General features: G+C 44.0%; 1 pseudogene; it reads right to left on the bottom strand.

Annotated features, from left to right (window-relative positions):
- Positions 14,038–14,470, bottom strand: Gm14365 (predicted gene 14365; annotated as a pseudogene).

Raw genomic sequence — 16,586 nt, 5'->3', positions numbered from 1 at the left:
CTGACTGCAATTGTGAAAGATCATCTCTGTAAGTAATTTAAACAGATGACAAAAATTTATTGTACTTAGCCTGCAACTGTTCAATCAGGCCCGCAGAACAGACTTGATAGGTAAACTGTGACATTAGACCAGAATGTTAGAGTATTGCCTTAGGGCTTCTATTGCTGAGGAGAGACATCATGACCAAGTCAATTCTCATTAGGTATCACAGCAAGAGAGAAAAACACCTGGGCCAACTTCAAACTCCACACCTTCACATCTGATGCCAAAGCACTCTTCAGATATACAACTCTTTTATTCTTGTTGACTGCTGTTGGCAGATCCAGCATTCAGAAGCAAAAAACTGTTGGGCTGGATCCATGTCCTATTAGCTGCTTTGCTTGACAGATATCCCACAGCTCTGACATATCTCTAAAATCTTCAGGTATCCAAGGAAATTTCAACTTTACAGATTCTTTTTTTAAATCTTTTTTAATTGGGTATTTATTTCTTTTACATTTCCAATGCTATCCCAAAAGTCCCACACATGCTCCCCCCTACCCCTCACCGACCCACTCCCACTTCGTGGCCCTAGCATTCCCCTGTACTGAGGCATATAAAGTTTGCATGACTAATGGGACTGTCTTTCCACTGATGACCGACTAGGCCATCTTCTGATTCATATGCAGCTAGAGACACGAGCTCTGGTGGCGTATTGATTAGTTCATATTGTTGTTCCACGTATAGCATTGGAGATCCCTTCAGATCCTTGGGTACTTTCTCTAACTCTTCCATTGAGGGCCCTGTGATCCATCCAATAGCTGACTGTGAGCATCCACTCCTGTGTTTGCTAGGCCCCGGCATAGTCTCACAAGAAACAGCCATATCTGGGGCTTTTCAGCAAATTCTTGCTAGTGTATGCAATGGTGTCAGCGTTTGGAAGCTGATTATGGGATGTATCCCTAGATATGGCAGTCTCTACATGGTCCATCTTTTCCTTTCAGCTCTAAACTTTGTCTCTGTAACTCCTTCCATGGGTATTTTGTTCCCAATTCTAAGAAGGGGCAAAGTCTCCACACTTTGGTCTTTGTTCTTCTTGAGTTTCATGTGTTAAGCTAATTGTATCTTATATCTTGTGTATCCTAAGTTTCTGGGCTAATATCCACATATCAGTGAGTACATACCGTGAGAGTTCCTTTGTGATTGGGTTACCTCACTCAGGATGATGCCCCCCAGCTCCATCCATTTGCCTAGGAATTTCATAAATTCATTCTTTTAAATACCTGAGTAGTACTACATTGTGTAAATGTACCATATTTTCTGTATCCATTCTTCTGTTGAGGGGCATCTGGGTTCTTTCCAGGTTCTGGCTAATGTAAATAAGGCTGCTATGAACATAGTGGAGTATGTGTCCTTCTTATCGGTTGGAACATCTTCTGAATATATGCCCAGGAGAGGTATTGTGGGATCCTAGGTAGTACTATGTCCAATTTTCTGAGGAAACGCAAGACTGATTTCAGAGTGGTTGTACAAGCTTGCAATCCCACCAACAATGGAGGAGTGTTCCTCTTTCTCCACATTCTCGCCAGCATCTTCTGTCACCTGAGTTTTTGTTCTTAGCCATTCGGACTGGTGTGAGGTGGAATATCAGGGTTGGTTTGGTTTGCATTTCCCTGATGATTAAGGATGCTGAACATTTTTTTTCAGGTGCTTCTCAGCCATTCCTCCTTTGACCAAGGTATCATTGAGAAGAGTGTTGTTCAGTTTCCATGCAAATGTTGGCTTTCTATTATTTATTTTATTATTGAAATTCAGCCTTAGTCCATGGTGACCTGCTAGGATTCATGGGAAAATTTCAATATTTTTGTATATGCTGAGGCTTGTATTGTGACCAATTATGTGGTCAATTTTGGAGAACGTACCATGAAGTGCTGAGAAGAAGATATATCTTTTTGTTTTAGGAAAAAAATGTTCTGTAGATATCTGTCAGACCCATTTGTTTCATCACTTCTGTTAGTTTCACTGTGTCCCTGTTTAGTTTCTGTTTCCATGATCTGTCCATTGGTGAAAGTGGTGTGTGGAAGTCTCCCACTCTTACTGTGTGAGGTGCAATGTGTGCTTTGAGCTTTACTAAAGTTTCTTTAATGAAAGTGGCTGCCCTTGCATTTGGAGCATAGATATTCAGAATTGAGAGTCCCTCTTGGATGATTTTACCTTTGATGAATATGAAGTGCCCCTCCTTGTCTTTTTTGATGACTTTGGGTTAAAAGTCAATTTTATTAGATATTAGAATGGCTACTCCAGCTTGTTTTTTCAGTCCATTTCCTTGGAAATTTATTTTCTAGCCTTTCATTCTGTGGTAGTCTCTATCTTTTTCTCTGAGATGGGTTTCCTGTAAGCAGCAAAATGTTGGGTCCTGTTTGTGTAGCCAGTCTGATAGTCTATGTCTTTTTATTGGGGGAGTTTAGTCCATTGATATTAAGAGATATTAAGGAAAAGTAATTGTTGCTTCCTATTATTTTTGTTGTTAAAGGTGGCATTCTGTTCTTGTGGCTGTCTTCTTTTAGGTTTGTTGAGGAATTACCTTCTTGCTTTTTCTAACACATGGTTTCCATCCCTGTATTGTTTTTTTTTTTTCTGTTATTATTCTTTGAAGGGCAGGATTCCTGGAAAGATAATATGTGAATTTGTTTCTGTCGTGCAATACTTTTGTTTCTCCATCTATGGTAATTGAAACTTTGCCTGGGTGCCGTGGTCTAAGCTGGCATTTGTGTTCTCTTAGCGTCTGTATAACATCTGTCCAGGATCTTCTGGCTTTCATAGTCTCTGGTGAAAAGTCTAGTGTAGTTCTGATAGGCCTGCCTTTAAATGTTACTTGACCTTTTCCCTCACTGCTTTTAATATTCTATCTTTATTTAGTGCATTTGTTGTTCTGATTATTATGTGTCGGGAGGAATTTCTTTTCTGGTCCAGTCTATTTAGAGTTCTGTAGGCTTCTTATATGTTCATGGGCATCTCTTTCTTTAGGTTTGGGAAGTTTTCTTCTATAATTTTGTTGAAGATATTTGTTGGCCCTTTGAGTAGAAAATCTTCATTCTCATCTACTCCTATTATCCTTAGGTTTGGTCTTCTCATTGTGTCCTGGATTTCCTAGAAGTTTTGAGTTAGGATCTTTATGCATTTTCCATTTTCTTTTATTATTGTGGTGATGTTCTCTATGGAATCATCTGCACCTGAGATTCTCTCTTCCCTCTCTTGTATTCTGTTGCTTATGCTCACATCTAGTGCTACAGATTTCTTTCCTAGATTTTCTATCTCCAGTGTTGTCTCACTTTGTGTTTTCTCTATTGTGTCTACTTCCCTTTTTAGGTCTTGGATGGCTTTATTCAATTCCATCACCTTTTTGGTCGTGTTTTCCTGCAATTCTTTAAGGGATTTTTGTGCTTCCTCTTTATGGTCTTCTACCTGTTTAGCAGTGTTCTCCTGTATTTCTTTGAGTGAGTTATTAACGTCCTTCTTGAAGTCCTCTACTATCATCATGAGATATGCTTTTAAATCCAGGTCTAGCTTTTCAGGTGTGTTGGTGTGCCCTGGACTGGGCGAGGTGGGAGTGCTGGGTTCTGATGATGGTGATTGGTCTTGGTTTCTGTTAGTAAGATTCTTATGTTTACCTTTCAACATCTGGTAATCTCTGGAGTTAGTTGTTTTAGTTGTCTCTTGTTAGAGATTTTTCCTCTCGTGATTCTGTTAGCCTCTATCAGCAGACCTTGGAGAAGAGCTCTCTCCTTTGAGTTTCAGTGGTCAGAGCACTCTCTGCAGGCAAGCTTTCCTCTTACAGGGAAGGTGCACACATATCTGGCAGTCAGACCTCCCTCCTGGCTGAAGATGAAGGCCCAAAACAGGACTTGTCCCAGAAGCTTTGTTGCTTCTGTAGTCCACACTACTACACAGAGTCCTGGAACCAAGATGTCTGCTGCCGATGCTCAGGCAAATCCATCCCGGGCTGGGCAGACACCTATCCTCTCAAGTTTACAGATTCTTGTTCCAATGTCTGGGATCTATAGATGATCATCTCATCTCCTCCAAAGGGTCACATCTCCAGCTCTGCCTTCTGTAGCATTTCTGTTGACTCCTTTCCACTGCTGCTGTTGTTATTGGTGGTCATACCATGATACTGTTTTCCCAAACACACTGGGATGTTCTACTGTAACGAGGCTTCAACAAAAGACACTGATAGGCTCCCTTCATGGTGCCAAATCTCAACTTCTTTACACTACTCCTCCAGTCCTGGGCTGTCAATTGCAACTGTGGCTGCACTTTCACCAATGGCCTTCTCTGTCCTCTCACAATGTCAAGCCTCATTTGCTCTCCATGACTCCTTCATGCCTTCAAAACCAGTACTATCTAGGTGATTTTCACACATTACTAAGTTCAGCTGAAGCATGAGGTACAACCTTGGATATATCTGAACCACAACTTCTTTGTGTTCTCAGAAAATACTTGCCAGAAGATTTGACCTCAGTGATGTTGGTCTCTTCATAATCACTGCTAATTTCTTAGTTCGAACTTACCAGCATTAATTGATATTTCCCAATAGTCTCTTCTATTCTTGACTTTAAAGTCAGAGACACATGACGAAAGCTGCTGAGTTCTGCTGTTTGCTGGAGCTGGAGCATGGTCCCCCTTCAATTACATTATCACCAGCTTTCTGTTTTCAAACTCTGTCACTGCTTAAGCTTAGCTGTCCTGGAATTTGCTCTGTAGATTGACCTTGAACTCAGAGATCTGTGTTATTAATCGCGTTCTCACGACCGGCCAGGAAAGACGCAACAAACCAGAATCTTCTGCGGCAAAGCTTTATTGCTTACATCTTCAGGAGCCAGAGTGCAAGAAGCAAGAGAGAGAGAAAACGAAACCCCGTCCCTTTTTTAGGAGAGTTATATTTCGCCTAGGACGTGTCACTCCCTGATTGGCTGCAGCCCATCGGCCGAGTTGACGTCACGGGGAAGGCAGAGCACATGGAGTGGAGAACCACCCTCGGCATATGCGCAGATTATTTGTTTACCACTTAGAACACAGCTGTCAGCGCCATCTTGTAACGGCGAATGTGGGCGCGGCTCCCAACATCTCCCCCTTTCCTTTTAATAAGAGCAAATAGGCCACCCATATTAATGAGAGTGGAGATAGAGGTCAAATCCTCAGTGTGTAGGTAAAGGAGCCATGTACAGGATTAGCTCTTAGGCTCACAGGCTTTTACCCAGAGCAACCCTGACCTGCTCCCGTGTCGTTTTGCCTGGGGGAAGGGAACTAGGACACTGAACCTTCATGAAAGATGACATGTCTCCCTAGAATAGGCTCATATATGCCGCAGAGCCTTTCCATTGCAGTGCTTAGCCGTGCAACTCTCTCGGGCTGCTGAAGCACACTCACTCTATCCCGTGCAATGAGTCTAGCCTCGTGAGATGTAAGAGCTGAGTGGCCAGCGACCTATTGCCTAAGCATAGATAACCATATATCAGGGGGAGCTCCATGTTCTAGTCCTGCAAGCGCCTGGGCAATAACCACCTTGTCTCTCCTAGTTTGGGCCTTAAGCTTACAGACCAATCAAAGAAGCAACACTAATCCACAGCAAAGTGTATCTCCAAATAATATTAATCCCACCCAATTTTTTAAAGAAGGAAAATGCTGAGGAGATCCAATTGGGTAATCCTTTGGTCAGCGACAGGTCCAAGCGCGTGGAGTTGACCTGAAGTCTCAATTCCCGAAGGATCTGTTCAAATTCAGCCATCCAATTCTGTAACATATACTGAAAAAGACTTTTTGACAATTTAGCTGCCCTAGTAAATTTAACATACTGAATGGAAATAACACACAATCCCGGAAACTTTTGTTCACAACCCTGCTGAGTTATTTGTCATAATACATCTAGTTGTATCTGGACAAGATCTATGAGTTGATTAACCAGCATGAGACCTCTCTGTATCTTGACATTAGCTGAGGCCTGTTTATCTATGACTGTAGTCACTGAGGCTGACAAAGTGTTAATGGTGTCAGTCGTCTGGACCTGTCCAGACAGAGCCAAGGCTGTCTGAATTAAGGCCAAACCCAGTTCCTAGTTAGTGGTAAAAAAGCAGGAGAATACTTGAGCATTATACATCACCGTCATTGGGAGTGGAAATGTCGACATTATCCCCCAACGCTGCTCTCTCTTTATTATTGACGCCCTGGACATCACCAAGACGAGGGACATTAGTATTCCCTTGGTCAGTCTGGATTTTTCGGGTGAGTCTTTCTGGTATCCAAAATGGGTTGTCTTCATTCTGTGGGAAAACACAGATAGCTCCCCTGGATCTTATCAAAATAGGATCCGGGCCATACCATTTATTATCAAGGACATTTTTCCATTTAACCATCTCATTGGGCCTATCTGGCTCTGAACAATGACGTTCAGCCGCAGTATGGCCATGAGCATCAATATTTAAAAAATTGAGTGTAAAGAGTGCCAAAGACACAGACACTCTTGGTGCTCGGGGTAAAATCTCTTCAATTCCCCTCTTCTGTTTTATAAGATAGGTTTTGAGGGTGCGATGCGCACGCTCAACAATACCCTGTCCTTGAGGGTTGTATGGAAGTCCAGTCAGGTGGGTCACGTCCATCTGACGGCAGAACTGTTGGAATTTTTGAGACGTATAAGCTGGTCCATTATCAGTCTTAAGGAGTCTGGGTTTCCCCCAAGCACTCCATGCCTCAAGACAATGTTGAATCACATGTGAGGCTTTTTCTCCGGTTAACGGAGAAGCAAACATGATGCCAGAACATGTGTCAATGGACACATGGAGATATTGAAGTTTTCCAAAGGAAGAAACATGTGTAACATCCATTTGCCAGACCTGTAGAGGTCGAATACCGCGTGGGTTAATTCCCACATGAGGAACTGGCAAGAACTCACAGCAGCTTTGACATTGAGTAACAATGTCACGGGCTTCTTTTCTTGTCAAGGAGAAACGACTGCGTAATGTTTCAGCCGTCACATGAAAATTGTTATGAAAATTTTTTGCAGCCTCTACCGGGGATGATAGGGCAGCAGCCACCACTTTAGTGGCCTTATCTGCCAAATCATTTCCCAGAGCCATGGGGCCAGGTAGGCCTGAATGGGCTCTAACATGAGTAATATAAACAGGAAATCTTCTAGATAACAAAACTAATTGTATCTGCTGAAAAATATTGGCAACTCTACTGGAAGGCTTAATCACTCCAGCCACTTCTAAAAGATTTACTGCATTAACCACATAACAGGAATCTGACACAATATTAAGGGGTTCTAAAAAGGTTTTTAAAACTTCTAAGACCACTAAACATTCTACCACTTGAGGTGAATTTTCATTATATTGTTTGGATACCACTTTACCATTAGCCACATAGGCACCTATGCCAGTTTTTGATCCATCAGTATATACCACAATCCCATTTTTAAGTGGGTTTCTTACTGTTATTTGTGGAAAAACAACAGATTGATTTTGGGCAAACTGTAAGATTGGATGTTTTGGATAATGGTTATCTATTTTTCCTGAAAAAGAGGTAACTAAAACTGCCCAATCATTAGATGTGGCTGCCAAGGTTTGAACCTGTGCAGCGGTATAAGGTACAATTAAAAGATATGGACTTCGCCCAAAGTGGGTGATTGCTGCTTTTAGACCTTTAAGGGCAAGCTGTGCAATTGCATCAGGATACCAATCTATTATTTTAGCTGGGGATACGTTTGGATGGATCCACAACAATGGCCCATTCTGCCACAAAACTGCGGTTGGCAATTGTGCTGTCTTAAAGACACACAAACTGAAAGGCTGCGAATCCTCAATACGTTGTAATTGTGCATTCTGTAAGGCTTTTTCCACTTTTTGTAAGGCCTGGTTAGCAGCTAGAGTAAGAGTCCTAGGGGAGGAGATATGAGGATCTCCTTCTAAAATACTAAACAAAGGCCTTAACTCAGCGGAAGGAATCTTTAAAAAAGGTCTAAGCCAATTAATATCTCCCAACAGCTTTTGAAAATCATTTAAGGTATGGAGGTGATCTCTTCTTATCTCTACCTTTTGGGGCACAATCTTATCTGGGGACACCACAGAGCCCAAGAATTGTCCTGTATCAGAAATTTGGACCTTTTCTGTGGCTATCTGTAAACCCCACTGACTTAAAGTTTTAAGTAGAAAAGGATATGCCTTTTGTAGCATGGTAAGGTCTTTATGGCACAGGAGGATGTCATCCATGTAAAGGAGCAAAATTAAAGAGGGGAATTGTTCCCTCACTGGCAAAAGAGCTTCTTGCACATAAAGTTGGCACATTGTAGGACTATTGGACATTCCCTGTGGTAAGACCTTCCATTGATACCTCTTATCAGGTTCCATGTGATTAATAGAGGGGATGGTAAAGGCAAATCTGGGCCTATCTCTTGGACACAAAGGTATAGAAAAGAAACAATCTTTAATATCTATAATAATTAAATTCCAGCCACGTGGTAAGGCGGAAAGTACAGGGAGACCCCTCTGTACTGGGCCAAATAAGTTCATTTGCTCATTAATGGCTCTGAGGTCATGGAGCAGTCTCCACTTTCCTGACTTTTTCTTAATTACAAAAATTGGAGTATTCCAAGGTGAGGTAGAGGGTTCAATATGGCCTAATTTTAATTGTTCCTCTACCAGTTGAATCACAGCTTCTAGTTTTTCGGAGGATAGGTGCCATTGAGGAACCCACACTGGGTCCCCTGTTTTCCATGGTATGGGTCGTGCTGCCCCAATGGCCGCTAAGGAAAACCCAGACCCTGTCTGTCTTGGTTTCCATTAGGTGAGATGGGCTCTATCCTTCCCTGTTCTTGATGTCCTAACCCTTTTCCTTCTTTATAACCCATCTTTGCCATGATATTTTTTGCTTTAGCTGAATACCCTCCCGATGGGGCGTTTTCATTGGACAAAATAAGGCCCAAATGCTGCATAATATCCCTTCCCCAGAGGTTAACCGGGAGTGGGAGCACATAAGGTATGAATTTCCCTTGCTGCCCTTCAGAGGATTCCCACGTCAAGGCAATGGAGCTTATAGTGGGACATGATTGATATCCTAGGTCCTGTAATGAATGAGATGACTCTGTGGTGGGCCATGCTTTGGGCCACCAATGTGTAGAAATTATACTTTTATCTGCTCCGGTATCAAGGATGCCTTCAAACTCTTTTCCGTTGATCTTAAGGCGGAGCTTAGGTCTATCATTTAAAGATACAACCAAATAGGCAGAATCATTTCCTGAGGAGCCCATTTTCTTTATCTCAGGTCCTGCAAATTTCTCCCTGGTATTATCAGGGAGGAGCAGCAGCTGAGCTATCCTATCTCCTTTACTAATAGAAAAAACGCCTTTAGGGCTTGAGCACAGGACCTGTATTTCAGGGGAATGTTGACAATCCATAACTCCAGGGTGGACTACTAAGCCCTGCAAGGTGAGTGAACCCCGGCCGAGAATAAGGCCCATGGTTCCCGGGGGCAAGGATGGTATAGGCTCCACTGGCACCGGCTGAATACTCATTTGAGGCATTAATAGGAAGTCGGAGGCGGCACGCAGGTCCACCCTTGTGGGTCTTCCTGGGTCGCCTCTCTGACTGCTTCCTGGGTCCTGACAAACCGGTTCCCATATCTTTGAGGGCCCTGGGACCGAGGGCCCGATGACCCGTTTTTTGGCACATCAGTTGATTGACTATCAGGTGGGGGAAGGACTCTGCCCTTTATATCCCTCACAGAGCGACACTGGTCAGCTCTATGATAACCCTTGCCACACTTAGAGCAAAGAGTGAGAGTCCCTCCCTGTTTATCTGGAGCTCTGCAATCTTTCTTAAAATGCCCAGGCTTTCCGCAATTAAAACATGTCCTCTGATCATTTCTGCTCATGGAGCGGTTCTGAGATTGGAGGATGGCGGCCGCTAAGCCTGCATTGGTGAGAGGTCCCCCAAGCTCTCGACAGACCCTGAGCCAGTCTTGTAAGCCTTTGTTCTTTCTTGGGGCTATGGCCGCTCGGCACTCCTTTGTGGCTTGCTCATAGATTAGCTGTTCTATCAGAGGCGCAGCTTGCTCTGACTCTCCAAAAATACGCTCTGCTGCCTCTGTCATTCTGGCCACAAAATCTGAGAAGGATTCCTGAGGTCCCTGGATTATCTTTGTTAACTGCCCAGTGGTTTCACCTGCTCGAGAGAGCGCCTTCCAGGCCCTAATAGCCGTGGAAGAAATCTGGGCATAAGCTCCCCAATGGTAGTTTGTTTGATCAGCAGAATAAGCTCCCTGACCCGTTAACAAGTCAAAAGTCCAATCTCTCTGCTCTGGAGTCAAAGCAGCTGCGTTTGCTCGGGCCTGCACTTGTGCAGCTTCGTGCCAAAGCGCTCTCCATTCCATATATTTGCCCATACTAGGGAGAGCGGCTTTTACAACCGTTTGCCAGTCGGCAGGAGTTAGTGCCATGCCGGCAAGCCTGTCTAACTGCACCAAGGTAAAATTAGCATTGGTTCCGTATTTACGGACCGACTCGGCAATTTCTTTAATTTGTAAGTATTCTACCGGAGCGTGGACACGCCCACCCTCGGCTCCTTCAAAGACCGGAAATGCCTGTTGTATTTTCCTTTGTTCCTCTCTGGGAATGAATGAGTCTGCGCACTGCCTCTCTGCGCACTGCCTCTCTGCGCAGGGCTGACGCACTACGCAGGGCGGGGACTCCGCATAGGGCGGACCTTGAAGCCGACTGCCCTGAGGCCAATCAGCAAACTGGCCTTCGCCAGCCGCTTTTGGCTTCCTTAACTGATTAGCTAGCACTTTACCTGGCTGGTACCCTTTTTTCTCATAATGAGCTGCTTCTTCCTCCCAGTCTGTTTCTTCAGAGGAGAATTCTTCATCTGCTTCAGAGCTACTAAGAGCTGGCTTCCTGAGCTCATCTAGTGACGAGTATCTCCTAGAGACCTCCGCTAATCGATCTTTTTTCTTTTCTTTTTTCTTTTCCTTCCTTCTAATCTCTCCCCAGGTATTCTTACCTGACCTAAACTTTTCCTCGGGTTCAAGACCCTTGGAAAGGCCTGTATACTTATTTTGTGTACCATATTTCCTCTTTGCTCCTACTCTCTCTCCCCGCTTTACTTCTGATAGATTGTCCTGAATTTCATCTAGAATCCGCCCTGCCTTAACCACTTGATAACATGTGAAAAGGAACAAAAGGGCTTCTAACACTAGAAAAAATTCAAGGCCAAACATTTTCCACTTTACTTCTGATAGACTGTCTTGAATTTCCTTAGAAAGTTCAAGGCCAGGCTTACCTCGTAAAGCTGTACTCACTGGTACTCTCGTTCCCCAGCTGAAAAGTTCTGAATTCATACAGTTGAATCCTTCTTAACAGTCTGCTTTACGGGAACCTTTATTACCGCGACCCGCAGTTCTGGTTCTGGAATGAGGGATCTTCCTTGCGCCAGTCCCGAGTTTTTTCTCGTCCCGGAATTCGGCACCAATTGTTATTAGACGCATTCTCACGACCGGCCAGGAAAGACGCAACAGACCAGAATCTTCTGCGGCAAAACTTTATTGCTTACATCTTCAGGAGCAGGAGTGCAAGAAACAAGAGAGAGAGAAAACGAAACCCCGTCCCTTTTTTAGGAGAGTTATATTTCGCCTAGGACGTGTCACTCCCTGATTGGCTGCAGCCCATCGGCCGAGTTGACGTCACGGGGAAGGCAGAGCACATGGAGTGGAGAACCACCCTCGGCATATGCGCAGATTATTTGTTTACCACTTAGAACACAGCTGTCAGCGCCATCTTGTAACGGCGAATGTGGGCGCGGCTCCCAACAGATCTGCATGCCTGTCTCCTGAATGCTGGAATTAAAGGCATGTACCACCACACATGGACTTAAGCTTTTCTTAACCTGGAGCTTGCTCTGTACAAGGCTGGCCTTGAACTCAAGAGATCTGCTTATCTCTGTCTCCTGTGATTAAAGGCATGTGCCACTATGCCTGAACTTAAGTTTATGTGGCCACTATTCCTCAAGATCCAGAACAAAAGCCTGTGTTTTTCAGCCTCAAGATCTGGATCACAACTGTGCACTCCATATCTGGATTGTAGTTCATTCCAGATTAAAGTCAAAATGAAAACAATAATCATGTAATAACACCCAACACGACATAACTCTTTTAACTGCAAACGTAAACAACAACAACAACAACAAAAAAAAATAAAGGGCGGGATCTTGCCCTGAGATCATCACTTCCTTAATCTGTTTATCTCCTTGAACAACGGATTCAATTCCATTTCACTTCCTGGTGCTTTTTTGTTACATGAACTATATATTATATATTTTTCCTTTCTAAGCTTGATAGGCTTGATCAGAACACTTTTCATGAGGCTAAATCAGAAAACAAAGTTTTTGTTGGACTTTTTCCAGACTTCCATTGTCAGTGCAATTAATATAAATCTCTTTTCCTTAGCTTTAGGTAGATTCTACAGACAAAGCCAAAAAGCAGCCACATTCCTCACTAAAATATCACAAGAACAGTCTATAGGCCGCATACTAAAATTCATCTCCCCTGAAACCTCTTGGGCTTGGTCTGCACAGTTCAAATCATGCTCAACACCAGTATCTTCCATATTCCTACTAGGATGACCAATTAAGCCACACATAAAGCATTTCACTACTTTCTAAAGTCCCAAACTCCATATTCTTACAAACAAAAGTGTGGTCAGGGATATCACAGTAATACCCCACTCCTAGTATCAACTTCTGTTTTTGTTAGGTTTTCTGTTACTGTGAACAGACTCCATAGCCAATGCAGCTCTTTTTTGGCACTTTAGGTTTTTATTTTGCATTTCATTTATGATCCACCTTCACATTCTCATAAAGTCACCAATTGCAACAGTTACCTGCAGATGTTGCCCACATGTGAAATGACCAAACACTGGAGCTGAGGTGAAAGGTAAAACAAGGACATGCTTGTAACATTAAACAAAATCACACAATTTATCATCCATCTCAATATTCCTAAACCAAAGGCTGGTTGTTAAGAATGGAAAAACCTTTTCTTCCTCAGGTGTCAAGCATTAAAATTACCTAACAGGCTCAATAAGGCCTCTTCAATAATTAATGGTATACATATGAACAACCCTTATGATCCATATATTTTATTACACAGAGTCCAGAAATACTTTTCATGCTTTTGTTGGTTTCAAAGTTCAGGAGGAATGAGGAGCAGTGGCAGAGTGGGGTAAAATGAGGCAGGCAAGCACAAGGAAGGCTTCTTAGACTTATTGGCTCCCTGGAGTAGGAGATAATGCAGGACTCTGATTTGAAGTGAAATTCAGAGGCTGTAGATCTCCTGCTGAACAAGGATAGAGTTTGCAAGTGTGTATGCATGTGTTAGGAGCTAGGGCCCCTAAGGCAGATGTGGTCACAAGATTCAGCCCCACCTGAAGCAGGGTTGGTGCAGAAGTCAAAGGAATAGGCTTGAACAGCCTCTAGTGTCAAGACATGCTGCTACAGTGACAGTGTGAGAACAAACCATATGCACAATATATAACAAGTATAACAATTCATAAACATGCAAAATTAAACATTCCTTTTCTTTGATGGGGAACTATAGAAACAAGTTTGAGCAGGAGGTCAGGATGTGGGTCCCAGTGATGTCTGCAAGCTGGGCCTAGGTATCCCAGTAAGGTCCCCTGATCCTCCTGAAGGCCTTGAAGAATGGGGGAAGAAAACCAGAGCCATTCCATGAGTCAGGCTTCAGATTCAGTGTCTAGACGGAAGCAGAAGTTCCACACAGGCCTTGAGTGGCAGTGAAGTCAGAGCACTGTTTTGGCCCCACACAGCCCACGACCAACTCCAGGGTAACAAAACTGAGTTGCTAACAGAACTGGCAATATTTCCATCCTTGCTGAGTAATATCAGATGAGGGGAACCAGTGCATCTCAGCACGTAGGGATGAAGCAGCAGCACTAGTGGCAGCTGTGTAGGTTAATGTAGTTGGTGAAATGGCTGGGGTCAGCTTCCTGGTGTAGGGATGCAGGAATCATAGCAGCTCCCATAAGGTCATAAGAGTCCCTTGTGATCAAGTGTGCTCCTAGGGCAGGGTGGACATTGGTGGGATTTGGTGTCACTATTAGTTTGCTCTTTGCTATCTTGCTGTTGGCTTTGGCAAACTCTAGCCTCAGGGTCTATCGGTTCTCCAGATCAAAGTGAATAACATTGAATGTGAGTTTGGCTGCTTCTGTTAATGCTGGGCTGTCAAAGTTCAGAAAACCATGAGTGTGTCTCAAGGTAAGCTTGATCAGGGACCCTTCAAAGACCTTGAACTGCCAGAAGACCAGGTAGAGTGCTATAGGGTTAACATACACAGGGAGGCCACTACAGTGTCCAGACCTCTTCCTCCAGCAGGTGACTGGTGTTTGTGCTAGTGCCCAAGCCTATGCAATGGTTGTCCTGCTTCAGGTGGGGTGTGATGAGCCATGGCACCTGAGGAGAGTATGGGTTTCTGAGGAGACCAAGTGCTGCTGTGACAGGCTAAGGAAAATTGAAGGGGGTCCCAGTAAGTTTGGTAGATGTGGGAGGAAGCTGGAGAGCCAGGGTACTGTGAACCTAAGCAGAGATCCAAGGCAACACTTATAAGGACAATATGTAATTGGGGCTGGCTTACAGGTTCAGAGCTTCAGTCAATTATCATCATGGCAGGAGCATGGCAGCATCCAGGCAGGCATGGTGCTGGAGAAGGGACTGAGCATTCTACATCTTGATCCAAAGGCACTCAGGAGAAGACTATTTTCAGGCAGCTAGGAGGAGGGTCTCAAAGTTTACATCCACAGTGACACACTTCCTCCAACAAGGCCACACCTCCTAACAGTGCCCCTCCTTGGGCCAAGAATATTAAAACCACCACAAGTGATTTCATGATTTCAATCCATAAACATCTCTGCCAAGTTATCCTACTAATCAGGATTTAGAGATTGGGACTTCCTTAGGAACATGTCTTCATGGTACATTTATCCTGGGTTGGTTTATTCAACTGTATAGGGACAACTTGACTAGCCTTCATATCTCAACTTGTCAACCTGGATGTCAGTCATCCATGACAGTCACTTGCTGTCATTCAGGATGTCAATTTCTTAGGGAGGTCTTGGGAACTTAAACTTTATTTGACACTTCCCATTCAAAAATACAAGTTTTATTCAAAATGGCTGCAGTTTGGTTTCTTCTTACAGTCACTGTATCCTCCTATCCAGTAGTATGAATGTTTGGTGGTCACCCCTGGTTGTCTATATAATGTTGGTGTTTATGTCTGTTAGTTCTTTTTCCCTATATTGACTAGTGGCTTTTTCTGGTGTAATGGTTTGAATGGATACAGCCCTCATAGTCTCATAGGGATTGGTATTGTTAGAAGGTAGGGCCTTGTTGGAGTATATGTGGCTTTGTTGGAGGAAGTGTGTCACATGTTGATCTTTTCTTAATGCTGCCCACTATATGTGACAGGTTGTATGGAGAAAAGGGAAGATATGAGAATTTATCATGACCACTACCCCTCTGGTGTTGGCTTGGACCTGCTGTCACATGCCTTTGTGATAAATGCAGGCATGGACACTCAAATACCCACAGTTTAACCTTGCGGGGCTGTGGGTGTAGTGGAAGAGCAGGGAGGGAGAGAGCCCGCATCCCACCCGAGTTCCTGTGCTCTGGGCAGGTGGCCATGGGAGGACTGCCAGATACTTTTCACACAGCCCTGGGTGGGCATCTAGCTGTGTGAAGCCACTGACCCCACATGGCAGGGGGTGGACAAGGGCACGTCCCTAGTACCAGGTTATCAGTCTCTGGCATCCCATGCTGGATACAGTAGGAAGAAAAGCTAAGAACAGAATAGGTGTGCCCAGGGCAGCAACATACCCTGGAGACATGGGAAGAGGGCAGGGGGAGAGAGGTTCCCACACAGGTGAGAGTCCTTAGTCCTGGACTTGATTAACAGAGGCAGTCTATGGTTTTAGAGCTTTAGTATATAGAAAGGCACGGAGGAAGAGAGAAGGTGAGAGAGAGAGAGAGAGAGAAAGAGAGAGAGAGAGAGAGAGAGAGAGAGAGAGAGAGAGAGAGAGAGAGAAAGAGAGAGAGAGAGAGAGAGACTGGCCATGGCCAACAGGAGAGAAGGGGGAAAGGAAAGAGAGAAAGAGAGTTAGAGTGTAAGAAAAGTGAAGGCTTAGAGAGAGAGGGCTTAGAGAGAGACTAAAGAAAGTAAAAGCTTAAAAGAGTAAGAGAGAGAGAGTAAGAGGGAGAGTAAAGGAAGTAAAAGCTTAAGAGAGTGAGGAGTGGGCCAAGCAGCCCCTCTTATAGTGGACTTGTTATCTTGTTGTTGCTAGGTAACTGGGAGAAGTCTAGCCTGAAGGTCAGAAGCTTGGGACATTGTGTACATGACTGCTAGCCACTATCCTCTCTTGTGGGGAATGTGGGGGTGGTAACTTCAACAGGAGCCAGGGGGCCAGAAGACATAAGGGAACGCCTTCTGTCCCATGTAGGTGGGAATTGCCACCCATCAAGTTCTACTAGAGTTCAGACCTCAACTCAACTGGA

Source organism: Mus musculus, chromosome X (assembly GCF_000001635.26).
Source record: "Mus musculus strain C57BL/6J chromosome X, GRCm38.p6 C57BL/6J".
In the NCBI taxonomy this organism is placed as follows: Eukaryota; Metazoa; Chordata; class Mammalia; order Rodentia; family Muridae; genus Mus; species Mus musculus.
This window is presented reverse-complemented; position numbering and strand designations above follow the sequence as displayed.